This window comes from Octopus sinensis, unplaced genomic scaffold (genome assembly GCF_006345805.1).
Source record: "Octopus sinensis unplaced genomic scaffold, ASM634580v1 Contig14024, whole genome shotgun sequence".
In the NCBI taxonomy this organism is placed as follows: domain Eukaryota; kingdom Metazoa; phylum Mollusca; class Cephalopoda; order Octopoda; family Octopodidae; genus Octopus; species Octopus sinensis.
In genome coordinates, this window is record NW_021833079.1 from 1 (window position 1) to 6,785 (window position 6,785).

The 6,785-nt window shown below is 31.7% G+C and overlaps 1 long non-coding RNA gene across 1 annotated transcript; it reads right to left on the reverse strand.

Annotated features, from left to right (window-relative positions):
- Positions 1–2,183: 2,183 nt before the first annotated feature.
- Positions 2,184–2,702, reverse strand: LOC115229998. Its single transcript, XR_003883382.1, has 3 exons — positions 2,506–2,702; positions 2,290–2,468; positions 2,184–2,256 (listed from the first exon to the last, which is right to left on the reverse strand). It is a non-coding gene; the product is annotated as an uncharacterized LOC115229998 (long non-coding RNA).
- Between the last annotated feature and the right edge of the window lie 4,083 nt (positions 2,703–6,785).

Here is a 6,785-nt window from a genome sequence, read left to right on the forward strand (position 1 = left end):
AATTCAGCAATAAATGTTCAAGTATTCATATAATCATATATTCGATCGTAATAATCCTCCTTGATTGAACGCCCCGCCATATTCACATCCACTCCAATTTTCTCAGTACGTCTTGGTACATTTAAAAGCTGTGCCACATTCTTCAAAAAATCAGGATTACATGAAATATCCAAATTATCGAACAAATCAATGCTCTCACTGAGCCACATGATATTCTGAGTCGCAGTAGGAGACGAATTTCCATCAATATAAAGAGAAAATAAAGAATTGAGTTGAAAACAAGCAAATTTTGCCTTTGTCCCGTCCACGAGAATACATTGAGTGACCATTGGGTAAGGAATGTCCAGTCCCTCAAAAGGAAAAAAATTCATGTAATGAGCAGAACTCAGTGCCTGAGCAAAATTAAGTAAAAGTCCGCGGTGTCCCCAATTTCCGTTTACGTGGTGAAGTGCAAGAAGAGGTGCCATAAATGGATCCCCAATTCTAAACCCAGGCAAAATTTCGGGGATTATTGATTTTCTACATATTCCATATCTTCCTGGGGGGATGGACAACGTGGGGAAAATAGATTCTTTGCATAAATCGTCATTGATTTGAAGATTTGGGAATATTTCTCGCCTCGATCTGATTTGGCGGTGACATATTTCGTCGATGTAAAACCGACAGAGTCCAGAATTCCGTCTTCCAGAACAATTTCCGCTGACTGGACGAGTAAAATGGGTTCTAATATCAACTGAGTCGTCAAATTGCCACAAATCGTCAAATTTTGAATTTTTTATTGCACATCCGGTAAAATAGTCAAATATAGCTCTAAAAATTACGGCAGAAAGGTCAATTGCAGAAGGAAGACTTCTAAGAGACTTTACATTATAAAAATTCATGAGGAATTCTAATTTTGAATTTACGGAATTATTCAAATTGGTCAACTCATTTGTGGAAATATCAACGGAGGTGACGTTTGTCGGAAGACCTTTAACAATGTGAGTTCTTGTCAGATTTTGGAGAACTTCCAAACTGTATTTTTGATGGGATTTTGCATTAAGAATCCAAAAAACTTGTTTTTCATTTCCAGAATAATATTTTAAACGCTTTTCAAGATTTGGCCTATTTTTTAAATTTTTTCCAAATCTGTGCAAATTCCAAGCTTCGTAATCGGGGAGTTGACCCCATTCACCTGCATTAAAAATAAAGTTATTACCTGGTGGAAAGCGTAGTACAACTGGCGGATACAGAGATTGAACCTCTGTAATCAAAGAACAAAATGTTCTTTTATAAAACTTGCACATGAAAAACATTAAATTAAATTTATTTAAAATAAGATAATAAAAATGCTATAAAGTATAAATGCAAATAAAACAAAAAAACCAAATCAAAAAGACGGAAATTTATTAAATAAATGAATAATAGAATAACCGTTAATAAGCCATAAATAATAAATAACAATTGCTTGAATCAATTTTTTCCATTTTCATCGATAAATCGTTCTTTGATATATAAAATGCAATTCTCAAATTCTTCCAACACAGCTTCCTCAACCAATTCCGGATCACAACACTCAATACGGGCCAGTAAACAGTTCTTAAGCCCATCAATCACGGCATCCGTGAATATATCGTTAAAAACACTCGCATTCCATATTCTATCTGAAGGAACCATAAGACAGGAAGAAGCCACGTCATTCTTCAACACCTGAGCCCTCAGATTAAGATGAGGGAAATCCAATGGATTGATTGAATGCCTTCTTAATAGTTTAAATTCCGAATTCCTGCAGTCATCACAACCACAGAAGGCAGTACAGGAGACTCCATTCTAATCTTATATCCACCCAAATACCAACCGCATAACATTCGCAGTGATTCCTTAGACAACTCGACCGAGAACACGAACATCCTTTTTTTCCAATAACTTGCTCTTTCTGAAGTGTCATTTTAGGTTTGAAGGCCGTAGGATTTCGGGCAAGAAGAGTCTGAATTGCATGAGACCGTTCTTCGTCGAATTTCTCGTTATTGTGACATCCAACACAATTACAGTTTAGACAGTACATTCCATTGGAATAACATTCACAATATCTATACTTAATAATAGCTCATTACAGTTTAAGACATTGAGATTTTGTACAGTTGCAAGGTTTTCTGATACGTTCATGTGCTCTACTGGATAAATAAACACGTTTTTTACAGAATATTCGCCGAATATTCGATCCGTTGATTAAATGAAATATTAAAAGTGTCATTTTTAGACTGAGCCTGTAAAAACCTAAATTAAATCGAATTAACTTTAATTATAGACTGAGAATTGTTGAGAATTGTCGGAACTGGTTTATTATTGATCGAATTCGAAGTAATTTGGGAATTAGGCGTGGTTTTTGGATGTGTTTTGGCAGGTTTTGTCGAAATTTTGACGATTCGATGCTTAGAGGGCACACTTGGTATAACAAAACCATCATCAAGCTTCACTAAAGTATTTTTCTACAAAATATCTAGGCTACAGAGACTGGGAAAAAACCATTTGGGATGATTCTTGCTCAGCAAGTCTTTCAACTCGAAATGGTGGGATTCTTGCGGTCATAAAATCACTGATAGAAGTTTTTAGAGATGTCTGAGAGTTCGAATTTAATTTTGAGGTTTCTTTGTGTTTAAACGGGTCGTCAACTGCTTGAATAGTGTTCTTAGGTTGACCTTTTCCTAACGTCTTTATATTGACAGGGCCACGAGACTGGAAGGAATGATTTGTCCCAAATATGTTAATAGCAGGCTTTATATCCAACATTTTTTTAGATTTTTCAGACATTATTTCTATTTTTCATTACAATTTCACTAGAAATTCATAATTCAATAATTTATAATTAAAGGGAATAATTAAATACATTAACAACCTGAACAAAATGAAATAATGTTCAAAACCAGGCAGTGTATTTAATTATTTCTTTTGTTAATAAATAATTTTATATATAAATATAATTTAAATAAACAATATAATTTTTCAATAAAAATTATTAACAGTAACTTTTAAGTTTAAAAGCCAATGACAAGAAATTTTATAATTATCCAGTTTTTACAAGATTTTATTTTCCTCTGCTTCCTCATTGAGCTGGAAACTAATTTTTAATATTCATCTGAACATCAGGGAATCTTAAAGTAATTTTACTTAAAATATGTAGCAGAAAATCAATATAATCTATTTAATTTTCTGTCACTTAATTAATTTATGCAGTAAATTGTTTCCGCATTGCTCAATTTAAAGTTTTTCTAAAAATGTATTTTATTTTTAAGAGACCCATAAACGAAATTGAATACTTTTTATATATTTTTATTCCCATGTAAAAAGATTAAGGGACTATATCTGCTAGACTAAGAAATGTTCATATTTTTAGATACAATGGGTCAAATTAGTCTTGAGTCTCTTGTTCAATAAATAAAATTTTAGTTTCTATAGCATAACTCTATAACATAACTGCAAAAAGACTCAAAAATGGCTAGAATTAATACCATTGAATTGGCAGGTCACTCCCCAGATCTAAATCCATTGAAAATCTTTAGAAAGAATTAAAAGCCAGAGTATGGGCACATAATCCAAAAAAAATTACGGAATTAAAATTATTTTGTTTTGAAGAATGGAATATAATTCCCGTAGAAACTTGTCAAAAGCTTGTGAGCAATTACAAAAATCGTTTAAATGAAGTTTTGGAGAATAAAAAATATTTTACAAAGTATTAAGGGATTTGTCCCAAGACTAATTATCATTTAATTTTATGATTGTTTGTTTAAAATGTCAAAGTTTTCTTAAAATAAATCGATTTTGGATTATTTTTAGATGTTTTATTATCTTGTTTAATTTTTTTAGCTTTTGGAATAAACAGGCACGTTAAAGGAAAGAAAATTTTATTAAAAATAAAAAAGTGTTTCGAGACTAATTTGATCCACTGTACGACTATGGGTAAAAAAGTGCCAATAACCGGTTAGATTATCTCAAATGCTTATGCGCTATCATTTGTTTTACTTTTCTTCAAAAATCAATATATTAATGAACATTTGTGAAATAAAAACAAAATAATTGTGGTTTTGTGAAATCAATTTTTTCTGAGATAATATTAAAATAGGATAGTTTCACTGATATTATTTGTAATAACTTCAATAATCTTTTTATGGTTCTTTTTTTAATATTTGAACCATTTTTATGTATTAACACGGCCAACCGAAAATTGATTCTATTTAACGAAACAAGAAAACCGATTAATATAATCGTAAGACAAGGTTCAATTTAGTTAAGAAACTTTATCGAATCCAAAACACATGATATAATGTCAATGAATCCAGAGTAGATTTTCTATTCAACTGACAGTTGATTTTATCTAAAAATGAATTTTATTTTCATTATTGATCATTTCGTGTTCTGATTGATTTTTTTAGAATGTATCCTGCTGATAAAATTTTCAATTATCTATAATGTATTGAGAAGAAAGTAAATTAGCTTTATTTTGATTTATTGTTCTTTAAATTGTATATAGCTTGTTTTTAAAAGATTTAATATTGTTTCAGCAGAAATTTTTTTGAATTAATTCATAAAAGTGGTTGTAGGTACCATGCGGATTTAAATAATTAAATTATCAAATAATTTAATAAATATTTCAAATGTTGCAACCTAGTGAGCTATTCCAGTTTTTAAATGCTTGGATTTGCATCCAATTCGTCTGTTATTTATACAGGTTATTAGGGTGTAATTTAGAGAAAAAAATAATCAAAAAAAACTATTTAATTATTTGTGCGTAAAGTTTTTTTCGAGGAAGAAAGGCTACTATGGCATCTAGCAGTTCGTCAAATGCGTTGTTCAACTCGCTTACTTGTTTTCTCTAGAGAAATTCTAAAAAATTTGTTTTAATTGTTTCTACCAGCAAAGTATAATCCCATAAAGTTGGACGAGGTCTCTGTACTTTATTGCGCCTTTTGCACTTCCCCACATTCTCTCTACAGCTTGAGTATGTGCGTGTGTCGTGGAATCGATAAAATTTTACCTAAAGAAAGAAAGTATTTAAACAAGTACTTATGATTCACTCAAATATGCGCGCAACGATGGGCATTTTCTGTTAAATATCCTATATTTTTTTAATAGAAAAAATACATAAAAAATTGAAATCAGAAACTAATAGAGCTATATGGGACCTGGGGGTCAGTCCGACGAAGACGCACTGCGAATCGAGGGGCAGTTCCAGCGTAGAATAGAGACTGAGACGCGCTGGAAGAGCCAGCTAGCCTCCCTCCGGTCATGCGTCTTCAAGGCAATTTTATGGCGGAGCATACGCAACAACCTCTCGGCCTCCTTACCGACCACGCCAGTGGTCTCAAAAGCAAAAGCATTGACCTGTCAGGTACCATCTCCAAAAAGCATTATTTAGTTCCACGGCACACTCTCCCAAACATCTATTGTTGAAGGAGAATTCGGCTTTAATCATTTTTTTCGCTTTTGAAAACATGGTCTCATATACTTCTACGACTTTCCCTATTCCACTTAGACATATACTATTAACTTAGTTAAAACCAATTATTAATTTAAGAGCATTGAGAAGGTATTCAGCACATACCTCTCTGAGCGAGATAGCCCAGTTGACAATTGTCTGTTCGGTCCAATTCAATTGACGTCTGCACAAAGGTATTATGTTCTTTTCGAAACTCCATAGATAGATAAAACGGATACTAAATGCTAAAGATATTCTGGAACCTTCAAACCACGTTCCTTGAATACTAATTTTGATAATTCAATTATTTCAATCCGTATGGTGCCTATAACCACTTTTATGAATTAATTAAAAAAATTTCATTAATTTAATTCAACACTAAAAAGTGGATGTAGCTAACCTACGAATACCCTATATTTTTTCGCAGCTAATCATAATATTTTTTCGCTTATAAAAAAACTTTCATTCTTTAAAGAATGAAGTAAGGTGGATTTTCTATGGAATATCGAATTCAACTAAAAAAATAATAATTTGATGTATTGCTATTTGTTTTTATAATTTTTTTAGTTTCAGCACTGTACCCTTGCTCAGTATAATATAAATTCTTAATTATGTTTCTCCAGTAAAACAACATGTTAATAACCAATTTATGGAAAAATATTTAGTCCGATAAACCCTAATTATTGATAATTTCCTGGTTATTAATTCCTATAACTTCCAGTGCCATAATCTGCTCCTCCGGCAAGTCGAATGGCAGTGAGCATATCCTCCTCTTTTAATTCATTTTTGTAAGAAACGGTTTTTGCAATTGCGTATGGCTAGATTTTTATTCATACAATTTAAACTTCCAAATAAGGTGACAGCTCTGTTCTGTGACCTATTACTTTTCCTTTATTTTTGATTCCAGCCGAAGGTCCAATCCATGTGATAAAGGCAAATTTTAACCTCTTGCTCAATTCGTCCCCAATGATGAAGCACGCATAGCAATATTGTATCTTTTTATCTAATATAATTTAAAATCGCAATACCGTCAAGGCAGTCCAACATATCCTTATAGGAGGACCCGGAATTGCTTATAGTAAGTGATTCATCTGAATCGTAGTCGAGAATCAACCTAATAGAGGTTTGACATTATCAAGTAAAACTTTACCATTTAATATCATTTTTATGATCCATGATTTCTTCTTTCTTCTCTTTTAGGGATGAATCGACGACCACCATTTTAAATGTCGTTCAATTCCATCATTTTATGCTTAATTTATCGCGTTGAATTGCTAATTTTAGAATTAATGAATATTAATTCATTTTTATAGATTTTACCCTAAATTAATTC